The sequence below is a fragment of the Peromyscus eremicus genome, chromosome 8a (genome assembly GCF_949786415.1).
Source record: "Peromyscus eremicus chromosome 8a, PerEre_H2_v1, whole genome shotgun sequence".
NCBI classification, from domain to species: domain Eukaryota; kingdom Metazoa; phylum Chordata; class Mammalia; order Rodentia; family Cricetidae; genus Peromyscus; species Peromyscus eremicus.
Window position 1 is genome coordinate 23,002,996 of NC_081423.1, and position 14,595 is coordinate 23,017,590.

The window sequence follows — 14,595 nt, forward strand, 5'->3', positions numbered from 1 at the left end:
CTTGAAGCACCTCCTCAGTAACGATTACATCTGCCTATCACCTTGAGATACATGCCCCTGGGGTAGGGACTGGGAGGGTGGGGAGATGGAACCCTTAAGACCTGGGATGCACTATGATGCTCTTTCTCTTGGCTACCTAGTGGTTTGGATGCTGAGATCTTTGACAAAGCTGTTCCGTGTGGGACATAGCTCAGCTTTCCTGGACCCTACAATAAATCTCCCATAATTGTGAGTTAACCCCCAAATAAATTCCTTTGATCATTAAGCTGATTCTGTAGGTTGGTAGCAATTTAATTGCATTATGTAAATGCTGATTAAATAAAAGTGGTCATTATCATGTTGAAGTATGGACTTTGTCCAGCAATTTCTTCATTATTTCTTTCATGAAGCATTGCTGAGTATCATTGGATTTATTCTGTGCCTCAACTGTGATGACCATATGTTCTGCGTACATTCTGTCTATATGGTACATCACATTTACTAATTTTTATATATTAAGCCATTCTTGCTTCTCTGGGATGTGTCTCACTTAGTCATGGTGAACAGACTTTTGAATTTGCTGTTAGGTTTGGCTTCCTAGTTTTTTGTTGAGGAGTCTCTGCTTATCTAAGTTCATCAAGATATCAAAGGCATTGACTAGTGTTGTATGTGTATGTGTGTGTGGGGGTGTCCTTTTATTGCTATGTCAGGGTCATGCTCACCTTTTTCCTTCCAATTATTGTTGTTATTAATATAACTACTACTGAATATTCTAAAAAGCTTATCAGTATCAGTATTTTTAATTTTTTGTATTTTGTTTGTTTGTTTTTGAATTCAACAGTAAAGTCACTGAGTCCCAGAATTTTCTGAAAAGGAGAAATCAATCTCATTATTGTTTCAATACATCCAGATTTAATATTTCATGATTCAGTTGTGGTAATTTATGTACATAATATTGTTTTCTAGTTTTTTCTAGAGTATCAGATTTGTGTTGTGCTCATAATTAGTATTAAGCTGAGTGGCACCTGAGTATTTCACCTCATGAACCTGCACAGACTCAAGGGAAGAATAGATGACCTTTAAGCCTACTATGAGGCTAGAATCTACTTGTCCAAAACCTCAGATATGTTCTGTGGGTGAGAAATCTTTATTTGACATTGGAATTGATCTTGGCTATCTTGGTCTCTGCTCAGTAAACCTATTCTTTACTTGCTACTGGACAACTAGTTTCCATGAAATCTAAGACAAAGCCTAGAAAGTTTTCATGCTCTCTCATGAGTGGTAGAATCTCACTGTAGGGAACATGGGCTTTTTCTGACACTTGGTTTCACCATGGCAAGAGTTGTACTAGATTTTAAGTTTAAAGCTAAACTTGTTTTTCATCTTCATCAAATTGGGGCATGCCTTTGTGTGCTGAGCTGCTTGGAATTGCAATACAAGGTGGATTCAAGAAGACACTTCCTTCATTCCTTCTTCAGTGTGTCTTTCCAGTTTGCTCTACTGAAAGCAAAGCCTGTGACCTCCAACCTGATTTTGTTAGGCCTTATGCAGGTAGTATTCAACTTGAGGTATTCATTGGAAGGGATCCTCTAGAATCTTAGCTGCCATCTTACTCTACATTGCAGACATAATTATTCCATACTCTCAATTTGGAAGAATTTTTAAATCCTCAATCTTGTGACAATGATCGAACAATGATATGTTTGAAACATAATTTTTTTCTTCATGTGAAACAAGATCTCATGAAATGTAGCCTTAAATTCATCTTATAGCTGATGATGGCTGGAAGCATTTATTCTTATGGCTTCTACCCAAAATGTGCTGTGATTATAGACACACATCATAACTCCCAGCTTGAAATGTTCTAAAAGTGATCACTATGCAATTGTTAACCATGAGACGCTAACACACATGCTTTATAATCATTAGTCTCCTTTCTTTATGTTCTCATCAGTTGTCTTGGTTTTGTTTGGGATCTTTGATAATAATAACTATTTTTAAATGTATAGACTAATTTCATTTTATTTTATATATATGAATGTTTGCTTACATGTGTATATATAGACCATGTGCATGCCTAGCATCCATGGAAGCAAAAAAGGACATAAAACATGATTCCCTGGAACTGTAATTACAGATGCTTAGAAATACCATTTGAGAAGGAATCAGACTTTAGTTTTTTGTAAGAGTAACAAGTACTCATAACTGTTAAACCTTATTTCCAGTCTCTAGTCTTTAATTTTGAAACAAAGTCCTTCCTTTGTTTGTTTTATACTACATTTTAGCTCCTTCTGTCTCTCTGTCTCTGTGTCTGTCTGTCTCTGTCTCTATCTCTCTGTCTCTGTCTTTCTGTCTCTCTGTCTCTCTCTCTGTCTCTCTGTCTGTCTGTCTGTCTGTCTCTCTCTCTCTCTCTCTCTCACACACACACACACAGACACACACAGACACAAGTTTTCTCTGTTCCATTCTCCTTACCAAGAACAGATAACCATTTATAATTATCTAATTATAATATTATTACTGTCACTGATTCAGAATTCTTGTCCTTTCTACATACTTTCTACAAAGGTGCATTCTAAACACTCTGTCCAGAAGCACACTTTCTTTGTTTGTATTTCATCTCTAAGAACACTTGTCTAAATTGTGTACTAAGTCACCGGTTCTCTTATCTGTTACTGGTTTTACCACCAAAGTCTTACTAATACTTTTTACCTAAACACACACTTGCTTTGTAATCAATAAAATCCTTTGATTAGCTTCATTTGCAAGAGATTTCAAAAAAATTTTAGACTATGTACATGCTCCTTCTTCATAATTCCTGCTTACCTTCACTGGCACGTTCTGCATTTCCCCCCTGCTGTGTAAAGTCCACCTAAGTTACATCTCCTTGCTTATGGAAGAAGGGATACTCCTTAAGATATAGGAAGTAAATGAAACTCACAAGGCTCAGGAAATAAATAAATCTGACAAAACTCAATGGACTACATTCAGTCTTCTAAATCTAAGGGCTCAGTCGATCCCACTGATCTCCACTGCTAAAACCCAGTTCAAATCATGATTTTACTTCAACTTAATTTCTGTGTTAACACAAATCATCTCTTTGTTCCTGCTTCCTTTCCCTGTATGCTTTTCAAACTAGTCCGAAGAGAATGATTCAATTAAAAATGTAGTCTAGATTGTCATTTATAGACCTTGGTGCTTCTTCAAATCACTGATAAAAACCCTGGTAAGATGATTCTTAAAGTTGATGATGCTAAGTCATATATTGTCACACAGTCCAGAAGAGTAAGATGTGCTAAGCATGATGTTTAGTGATAAATAGCAAGATGCAAGACAGGTGTAGTGTAGTATGCATGCAATCCCAGCACTCAGGAGGCAGAGGCATAAAGCTCTTGAGGTTTTTGTTGTTGTTTTTAGGTCAGCCTGGTCTATCTAATGAGACTTTGTCTTATAAAACAAACAAACAAACAAAAGACAGGGATGAAGATGTCATTACATCTCAGGAATACCCAAATCTTATATCTTTTGGTAAAAATATAGAGCGCAAGCATAAAATACACATCATGTAAGTGACAAAATTCATTAATTTTTCAAGAATGCAATCAGGCTAGTACTTATTTATTGTTTAACCGTGGGAGGTCAGAAGAGATACCAGAAAAGATGATTGGATCAAAACTGTTGAATGACTGCCTGATGTCAAAACGGAATCTACTAAGGCATTAGTGTTTGGTTTATTCCAAAAACAGGCAGGAGGATACAGGTTTATAGCTCAACACCAGGAGTCATTGTCAAAGTCGTGATTAATGCAAAACTCTTGATATAGAATAATTCAGTTCATTATCAACTCTAGCTGATTTATTTGTCTTAATATCAGGTACAATTAAGACCATGCCAGGCATGTATATTCACATTTAAATGCATATTAAAAGACAAGCAAAATTATACTGGTTATATGAATGCAAATTAGGTCATGTCTATGTCAGAGAGGTCACATTTATGCTTATACTGTTACTCTTTGTCCTAAAACTTTACATTTTAGTAAGGATTAAGTAACATTCTCTACAATTTAGAAAAATGGAAAATAGTTAAATTTTCTTTTTATGCCTGTATAGCTTTGCTAATTATTCACAATTTATCTTTGTATATGCTAGATTTTGAACTATGCTTCAAATTCTAAAGCTGTTTAAAAAGAGAATCCACACTATGCCTTTTCATTGCACAGCATAGTCTGGTTACCAGAAAAATGTTTAGCATTATTACGTTTTTTCATCCCTCTATTAGAAAAATATTTGTAAAATCAGAATATTTTAGGAAAATTATTTTTATGTGAATATTTCTTTTTTTTTTTTAATTTTTATTTTGCAATACAATTCAGTTCTACATATCAGCCACAGATTCCCTTGTTCTCCCCCCTCCCGCCCCCCTCACCTTCCCCCCAGCCCGCCCCCCATTCCAATCTCCTCCAGGGCAAAGCCTTCCCCACAGACTGAGATCAACCTGGTGGACTCAGTCCAGGTAGGTCCAGTCCCCTCCTCCCATGCTGAGCCAAGGGACCCTGCATAGGCCCCAGGTTTCAAACAGCCAACTCATGCAATGAGCACAGGACCCGGTCCCACTGCCTGGATGCCTCCCAAACAGATCAGGCCAATCAACTGTCACAAGGCACTTTTTTTCAACATTCAAAGTCCCTATATTTCTGTGATGCAAGTGAATTTATGTGATATATTTGATGAAGTGCATGTAAAAAGATACATAGTACCCTAAGTTAGTGAATCAAAAATACTTTAGAATATTGTGTAGTTACTCAAATTATCCAATCTAATAACAGAAAAAATACAAAAGCAAACACACTGATATGGTGTTTGCTAAATGCATTTTCTGCTGAGGATACTGCACATATAATTGTGTTTTTTAAAGATTTATTTTTATGATTTTTAAAGTGTGTGTGTGTGTGTGTGTGTGTGTGTGTGTGTGTGTGTGTGTTTGTGTGTGTCTTTGTATGTCTATGTACATAGGAGGGCAGGTTCCCACTGTAGCCAAAACAAAGCATCAGACCCAATACACCTGAAGTTACAGGTCAGTGTGAGCCATATGATGTGGGCACTGGGAACTGCGTTGGGTCCTCTAGAAGAACAGAATGACCTCTGCACCACTGAGCCATTTCATTAGTCCCCATACTATTGCATTTTCAACTGACCTATTTATCTACAAAAGATATAGTTATAGACATAGTTATCTACAAAAGTGGTATCATTATATTTGTTTGACAGAGAAAAAGATTATAGCAGTTTACAGGATTTGCTGTTCAAGGTCACCCACTTAAAATTTAAAGGAGCATACTTTGTTGCTGTGGCATGACTTGAACCTGTTTTAGAATCTATTATCTTGCACCACCTCTGGATAGTTGCTTTTATCTTTGCTTAACAAACAAGAAGACAGAAAAGCAAAGCAATAAATTTGCAAATCATGTTTTGAACAAAAGTTCCTTGAGTACAGTCCTACAACAGTGTAATAAAGAACGGTACACAGTAACCTTTTGTTCTCCTGGTACTCCATTTAGTAATTCATTTTCAAGCCTTTAAACACTGAAAAAGTGAATCCCATAGTATATTTAGTCAGTATAGCATTTATATAAAATATTTCACCCTGAGTGAAAGCAATTGCTGGTTTTTTCAACTTAGTTTATTTGAGAAGGAATTGCAGGCAATGGCAGCAACCAGCAGTTGCCAGTATTACCCAACAATACTAAATTAGCACTGTCGATTATGAATTATTTTCATCTTTAAAACAGCATCACAACTATGACATAACTGTTATTAATAATACTCATGCCTTTACTAGTAGATTCCAGATGATAAAAGCAAACAAACTTTAATTAATTTACCATTAAAACAGACATTATAATTTGGCCTGTTCGATATTAAGCAAAGTCCTATACCCCAAATTCAAATACTTCACCATGAAAGCACAGTAGAATTTCAGTCACTTTGCCATATGCTGGGGTATTTGCTGGGGTAGTGAGAACTATGGGAAGTTGGGCAAATTTGATGTACACAAAAACATGAAACATGGTTTGTACTGCTCTTACCCCAGTGTTCGTTTTACTTCATTGAAGCATTTATATGTTCTAATGCATTTATTGTAGAATGAAACAATACCTGTTAAGGTCAAGATATAGTAAATAAAGCACATCCATGACTGTAACTAGGAAACCAATAAATAATAGAATATTTTAAAATAGGAGTATAGTGACATGTGGGGGTTAATAACTGTTACTGTGCAGAATGACAGAATTAGCATACACATACTACACTGTCAGCATGTCAGTCTGGATATTTCATCTCCTTCCACATCATTGATTTCAACTTAGAACAAAGAAATATATAATTTAAATTCTTAATATGCATTTTTAAACTTGCTAATGATGTATACAAGTGTATGTATAATAGGGTGTTAGGTGTGCCAGTAGTAATTCTGTTCAAATAAATAACATCATTCAACCATAGATGTAAATTTAAGTCTTCATAGAATATTTAAGTTGTGCATAGATTCACTTTTTTATTGATTTTTATATGACTTTTGGCTAGGCAGTGATAGTGCATGCCTTTAATCCCAGCACCAGGGAGGCAGAGACAGGAGGATCTCTGAGTTTGAGGTCAGCCTGGTATAAAGAGAGAGTTCTAGGACAGCCAGGGCTACAGAGAAAAAAAGTCTCTCAAAAAAATGCATAAAACATACTTTTGGAAAGGAAGATTTATAAATGAGCTAGACTCCTAATAATAGGAAAACACAAATTCAGTTATGTTATTTTAACTTCTCTTTACTTCCTCTCTTTTAACAGCCTAAGAAGAGTCTGTGTCTATACTAGTAGGTAGTTTTGGTGACATCTTATTTCAAACAGTCATTTAAATCAGAGATTATCTATTGTCTAATCATTCTGCCTTGCTGTTGATATACTAGATGTATGATCCCTCTCTAATAGAAGGTGATTATTGTTTTATTTTCTTCAATTTAGATAAATATATGAAGATAAATGCCACAATAGGCATGAGAAACCATCTTTTGAGTTTTGATCATGGTGTTCATAGAGACTCTGCAAACATTTCAGGCTGTTGTTATTGCCCTTGGGTGTCTCCCAGAGATGAAAGCTAGGTTCCTATTTGTGAAGATACCATGGACTTCAGACAGAGGACCCAGAGAAACCAAGTTGATTCTAACTTGGAAGCCTAGTCACCTTAGTATCAGTCCTCATGGTACCATAAAGCACCCTAAGAGCTTTCAAAGGATGAAAGCAACCAATAATCCGACTCTGCTGTGGTAATTATGAATAACAATAATACCAGCATGGCTAAATAACCCTAACATTGTAGTAATGGCAAGCATATCTTAGTGGTAACCAACTGGTATCTAATTGTATGTAAGAAGCCTGCTTAACAAGAAGGAAATCATGCCTGGTGCTGGAGACTTATCCAACTACTCTGGGCTAGTGAGGCCATGGATCCAAGGGGAGAACCTATAACTTTTACTTTGTTAAACCAGTAAACCCCTTAACCATATTCTGAGTAATTGTTCCTATACTCACAGATAAGTGTAGCTATCACCTCTCATCAAGTACACTTTCCTTTACAACAGATAGAAACAATTTCAGAAAACCACAACCAATCAAAATGCAGCATTGTAGAACCAAGTCCCAGTTGATACATCTACAACACAACTCTGAATGTAGGTCTCAGGAAGCATGGAAGAATAGGAGGCAGAAAGATTATAAGAGCCAGAGGGACAGAGGGATTTCTATGAGACTGTCTTCTAGAAATGTCAGAAGCCACAGACTTGAGTCTCACCAACATAGCTACTTAGACATAACCTGAATAAATACACCAGTAGACATCACATAATATAGAAGGGAGAAACTCAGAGGCCTCAACCCTAGACAAAGCATGGCAGAAAGCTAAAAATTCTAAGAGTGAGAGAAAAAGTCTTCCTTGGCGGGGGGAATCAATTGGTTATACGATACCAAATGTCAAATGGTTAGTTTTGAAAACATACAAACACACACACACACACACACACACACACACACTCACACTCACACACATGCATATGTGCACACATGCAAGTGTGTGTGCACGTAAGTGTGTGTGTGTGTGTGTGTGTGTGTGTGTGTGTGTAACAGTGGTTGAAGAAAGAGAGGCCACAAATTTCAAAAGGTAGAGAAGAACACAGGGGAGAGTTTGGAGTGAAGAAAAGGAAAGGAAGAATGATGTAATTATAATCTCAAAAATATATTTAACAATACAATAAAAGATTTATTTTATTTCCTAGTATGTGTGTGTTTGTGTGTTGGGGGGAATAGGGCGGTGTTGCACAGGGTATGTACATGTAAGTGCAGATATCCACAGAAACCAGAAGAGGGTGTAAGATCTGAAGCCAGAAAAACAGATTGTTATGAGCCAACAGATGTGGATACTGGTAACTGAACTCAGATCTTCTGAAAGATCAGTATGTGGTCTCAGGCACTGAGCCTTCTCCTCAGCACCATCTATGAATGTCTCTTTGATATGAAAGCACCTTTACCTAACTTCCTTTTGCCAAATAATCTTATTTAATCTTACACATGTTGTCATTATTATTGCTTGTGCTCATGTTTCAATTGTACAATATTCATACAATGTACATGGTATTGTAATATGAATAGAGAAAATTAAATTTATGTTCAGTCCAACTTTCATGTGGTCTTTATAATAAGGCAAATGTTCTACTTTGCATTGCTATCTTTCTGTCTAGGAAAATGCTCTCAAGTTGATCAAGAACTAACAGCCTTTGCTCTACAAAAGCTTCTCAGTTTCAAGAGGTCCCATTGATTGATTGTTTCTCTCAGTGTCTGTGCTACTGGTGTTATATTTAGGAAGTGATCTCCGGTGCCAACGCATTCAAGACTACTTCCTACTTTCTCTTCTATTAGGTTCAGAATAACTGGATTTATGTTGAGGTCTTTGATCCACTTGGACTTAAGTTTTGTGCACGGTGCAAGATATGAATCTATTTGCAGCCTTCTAGATGTTGATATCCAGTTATACCAGCACTCTTTGTTGAAGATGCTTTCTTTTTTCCATTGTGCACTTTTGGCTTCTTTGTCAAAAATTATATGTTCATAGGTGTGCGGATTAATGTCAGGGTCTTCAATTAGATTCTATTGGTCCATATGTCGGTTTTTGTGCCAGTACCAAGCTGTTTTTATTACTGTAGCTCTATAGTAGAGCTTGAAGTCAGGGATTGTGATGCCTCCAGAGGTTGTGTTATTGTACAAGATTCTTTTGGCTATCCTGGGTTTTTTGTTTTTCCATATGAAGTTGAGTATTATTCTTTCCAGGTCTGTGAAGAATTGTGTTGGTATTTTGATGGGGATTGCATTGAATCTGTAGACTGATTTTGGTAAGATTGCCATTTTTACTATGTTAGTCCTGCCTATCCATGAGCATGGGAGATCTTTCCATTTCCTGACATCTTCTTCAATTTCTTTTTGGCCAAACACCCTAATTGTTGTGCTAGAAACCCCATCCAACGACTGAGGGATCTGGATGCAGAGATCCATGGCTAGGCCCTGGGTGGAGCTCTGGGAGTCCAATTAGTGAGAAAGAGGAGGGTTTATATGAGTGAGAATTGTTGAGTGAGACCAAGGTTGGATAAAGCACAGGGACAAACAGCCAAACGAATGGAAACACATGAACTATGAACCAATGGGTGAGGGGTCCCCAACTGGATCAGGCCCTCTGAATGGGTGAGACAGTTGATTGGCTTGATTTGTTTGGGAGGCATCCAGGCAGTGGGACCGGGTACTGTGCTCAGTGCATGAGTTGGCTATTTGAAACCTGGGGCCTATGCAGGGTCGCTTGGCTTGACCTAGGAGGAGGGGACTGGACCTGCCTGGATTGAGTCTACCAGGTTGATCTCAGTCAGTGTGGGAGGCTTTGCCCTGGAGGAGGTGGGAATGGGGGGTGGGCTGGGAGGAAGGTGAGGGGGGCAAGAGGGGGGAGAACAAAGGAATCCGTGGCTGATATGTAGAACTGAATTGTATTGCAAAATTAAAAAAAGAAAAAAGAAAAAAAAAAAGAACTAACAGCCAAAATTTCCTCTCATCTCTTCTACAACCTATTCCAAACATTCTTTTGTCTCCACAGACAAGGTTCAAAACACTTATCTCTTTATGGGCATAGAGAAAATATTTATTTTTTTCTGACTACATCACAGTCCTAGAGCATACAAATATCTATGTATTACTTGCTATAGAGAGGGGAATATCCCTACTTCTGTTAAGCTTAACTTGCTATGATACTCACTGAGTGAAGGCTTAGTAACCTGACTGTGAGATCATATTTCTTATGTGTAACTTTCAACAAATTTATTTATTTGTTGCTTTGTACTTCCCAGGAGCTATCCATTTCCCTTCTCATTCATCAAAGATTGGCATGCCCTAAGAATGAAAGACACAAGAATGGAACAACCCAAGATATATAGTCCCATACCCATAAAAATTTATATTCTTAGAGGAAAGAGTAAACTTTCAAGAAAGTGAATAAATACAATACCTAAAGGAGGCTAATAAGTAAAAGAAATAATATGGATTATAATAAGTACTAAAAGAAGGAAATTACAACAATGATGCAAAGTATTTACAATAGAGATCTTTAGAAAAAGTGACTCTGGAAAACACTAAAGTAGGACCCCAGTGAAGACAGCCATTGAAAAGAGGGGTAGAAAGAATTCAGCACCAGGGCAAGATCATGAAGTTCCTAGATCATAGAAGCAAATTGAACTTTTTCTCCAGGTACAATTTCCTTTTCTCCACTAGCATGTCTTAGCATTGCTGTTTCATAAATTCAAAATGGAAAATAAAGTCTATCCTTGTGGAATTCACATGGAGTCATCAATGGAGGTGAAGCACACAGAAAGCAGATAATAATCCAATAACCCCATACTCTCAACATATTCTTAAACTTATCTGCTAAGGTGAGGGAATGGGTTAGGGCTCTGTTTCTGTGGGGTGCACTGGGAGCCTTCTCAGACAAGACAATCCTGAAAGACTATGATAGAGTTAATAAATGGAAATCTAGACAGAGAAAGAGCTAGAAAAGCCTGATGTCAGAATGACTCTCAACATAAGAAACAACAGGGCTAATGTGGTTGACCTTTAGACAAATGCACAAGGGCAGTGGAAGAGTTCAAGGGGAATAAATTTCACCTTTGTATTATAATGCCCTGAATTGACTAGCTGGGAAAGCACAGTAAGTATAAAAGTAAGAAATTCTAATCAAATTTCTATCCCATTGGTTTTTTCCCCATAAACTTCGAGAATATACTTCTTAAAGTGCTTCCCTAAATACACCCAAAACCTATTCTCACCTACTCACATTTTACTTTTTTAAATTTTTTTTGAGAGTTAGAATTTACATGATTTTTTTTTGTGAAAATGAGACATCCCTGGCTCTAATCTATGAGATGTAGAGGCCTAGATATATTTGAATACATTTTTTTAAACAATGTGGGCAATCTGGCAAGCTGTAGCAATAGGAACCACTGTTTTCTCCACTCTTCACCTAATTAACCATTGTTCACAGAAAATAAGAATTATCTGGAGGAAATACACTGTCATCAAGTTGATTTCTTTCTCATTTCAGTTGCGTTTTTATCATGGAGATTACCAACGGCAAAGGATGTTGATATGATTTTCAATCACATTTTACCGCCTGGATATTATTGAAGATTTTTACACTCTCTTTTGAAACTTGAATCACATCACTAATGAAAAGATTAGTTTGTGACTGATGAATACATTTCAATGGTAAAATATCTGAAAGTTATTTTCTTGGTGCTACAGGGGTTACAAATTACCTAGTCATAATTTAACAGATATTATATCAGGGTTGAAATATCATTAAGGTTGTTCTACTGATAATTCTGTCACAAATAAAATACTCTGTGAAAGAATAGTAATAAACCTGTTTAATTTCTATGCTATATGCTTGAGTTGCTAAATATTGCCGGAAATTAAAATGCACAAAGACTTCCCGTAATGTTTAATATGAATGAGAATGTACAATGGATAGAAAAAGAACACTCAGTAATCTTTCAGCTGAGCCTGGGAATTCCAGTGCCAATGTGCTTTAAAGAATAAATCCTAAAAGAATGATACATAGGCTGCTTGATTGTGCATCTGAGTCGTGTGGTTATCGATAGAGAGTATTACAGTAAATGTGGCGTTTCTATACACATGAAAGACAGACTCTCTCCCCAGAAGATGGATCAATCAGAGCTCCTGAAATATCAAAATCAATGGAAATATGTTGTACAATATTGTTTTAAGACGTGTTACATATGTTTATGCTGTGGAACATTTGTTTAATGATGCAAAGATATGTTGCATTTGTTTAACTCTGTGAAGCTGCGTTACTTTGCCTTTCTAAAACACCTAATTGGTCTGATAAAGAGCTGAACAGCCAATAGCATGGTGGGGGAAAGGATGGGGTGGGGATTGGCAGGCAGAACAAATAAATAGAAGGAGAACTCTGGGGAAAGAGAGATCAAGTAGGAGAAAATGAGAGAGGACTTTGGGGGCCAGCCACCCAGCTACATAGCAAGCCATGGAGTAAGGAGTAAAGAAAGGTATACAGAAATAGAAAAGGTAAAAATTCAAAGGCAAAAGGTAGATGGAATAATTTGAGTTAAGAAAAGCTGGCTAGAAACAAACCAAGCTAAGGCCAGTCATTTATAAGTAATAATAAGTCTCAGTGTGTATTTATTGGGTAGCTGGGTGCCAAGCCCCCAAAGAGCTAAGAGCCCAAGAGTTAAAAATATATATATATATATTCACACATGCACACACACACACACACACACACACATATATATGTACATATATATATACATATTCATATATATATATACATAATTTTCTCAACACGGGCTTTTAAATTTTTTCTCAGAGATTTAACCATACTATAATATATAGAAAATAATCAGTTCATGAATGTGCCGAGAGTGCCATGTTAAAATCAGACACAGTGGAGTTTGTGGTTCTCCAAAACAAAAGGAGGTATTGTTGAAACTGTCAAGTGGGACAGACAGTGAGAAACAATTTAATTCATTTGATGTTTTAAATGTTTATGCTATTCATGTTGTACTGACTGGTTCTATGTCAATGAAAACTAGAGTCATCAGAGAGGAGGGAGTCTGAACTGAGAAGATGCCACCAAAAGATCCAGCTGTAGGCAAACCTGCAGGTGTCATTTTCTTAATTAGTGATTTATGCTGGAGAACCCAGCCCATTATGGGTGGGATCATCCCTGAGCTGGTGGTCCTGGGTTTTATAAGAAAGTAGGGTGAGCAAGCCATGAGGAACAAGGCAGTAAGCAGCATTCCTTCATGGCCTCTCCATTAGCCCTGGCACCAGAAACTTGACCTGCTTCAGTTCCTGTCCTGACTTCCATTGATGAGGAACAGAGATATAAAAACATGAGCAGAATAGACCCTTCTCTCTGCAAGTTACTTTGGTCATAGTGTTTCACTGCAGCAATAGAAACCCATACTTAGGCAGCTGTTATTAAAATAATTTAAAATGATAATACTACTGAGAGAAGACCTGTCTGTTTAATATATCAAAATATATCAAATATATTCAAAATATATCAAAGCAAACATGTGATTTTTTGTAGAATATTTAATCAAAATTAGAAATTATGACATGTCAAAGTGTTACCATGTTACCTATGGCCATGACTCAAGTACAGTCATGTGTGATCTTTTTCATCATAGTTATTTTCAAAATACTGGTTATTAGATACTTTGCTTTTATCAAATATCAACTGTATCACAGCCATATGTAACTCTATCCCTCCAGCCTTTAATCCCAGCACTCGGGAGGCAGAGGCAGGCAGATCTCTTTGAGTTCAAGGACAGCCTGGTCTCGAAAAACCAAAAAAAGAAAAAAAAGTGAATCTCAATAGCCATCAGAAAAATGGAAAAAAAAAAACCCTACCCTAAAATACATCTTACCTTACCCACTCTAAATATCAGACGTTAAGAAAACAAATAGTAAGAAATGCTGACCAGGACACAAACAAAGGGTAAGTTTTATTTTCTGCTGGAAGGAATTTGAAGTAGTCCAGGCACTATGGAAATGAGTATCTAGTTTTCTCTAACAACTAAAAATTGATCAACATATGAGCCAGATCTACCTTGTCTGAATTTTTACTGACAGGATTTGAGCCATCATAGAGCTATTTACATATTGATGCTTAAGGTAACATTATTTGTTTATTACTGCTTTATTCACTATACTGAGGAAATAAAGTTATCTAGTTGCCAGCCAAAAGAATAAAGAAAATCCAGCACATGTATAAAATGGAATATTATTCAGTTCTAAAGAAAAATGGAATAACTAAATTATCTGGAGAATGGATAATCTCTAAATATATATTATTAGACAATTTTATGAAATTTCATAAAGAAAATAAAAGTACTTTTCCTCATAAATAAATTCTAGTCACACACACACACACATATATATGTGTGTGTGTGTGTGTGTGTGTGTGTGTGTGTGTAAAATGCACGAGAGTTTCA

At 36.5% G+C, this 14,595-nt stretch overlaps 1 long non-coding RNA gene across 2 annotated transcripts in view; it reads left to right on the plus strand.

The window, feature by feature from the left end:
* The window catches only part of LOC131915950 (uncharacterized), a 73,582-nt gene that overhangs the window by 19,434 nt on the left and 39,553 nt on the right, over positions 1-14,595 (plus strand). For both annotated transcript variants that reach the window (XR_009380477.1, XR_009380476.1), the window contains exon 2: positions 11,655-11,818. This is a non-coding gene — a long non-coding RNA (uncharacterized LOC131915950). The remainder of the gene's footprint in view (positions 1-11,654; positions 11,819-14,595) is intronic.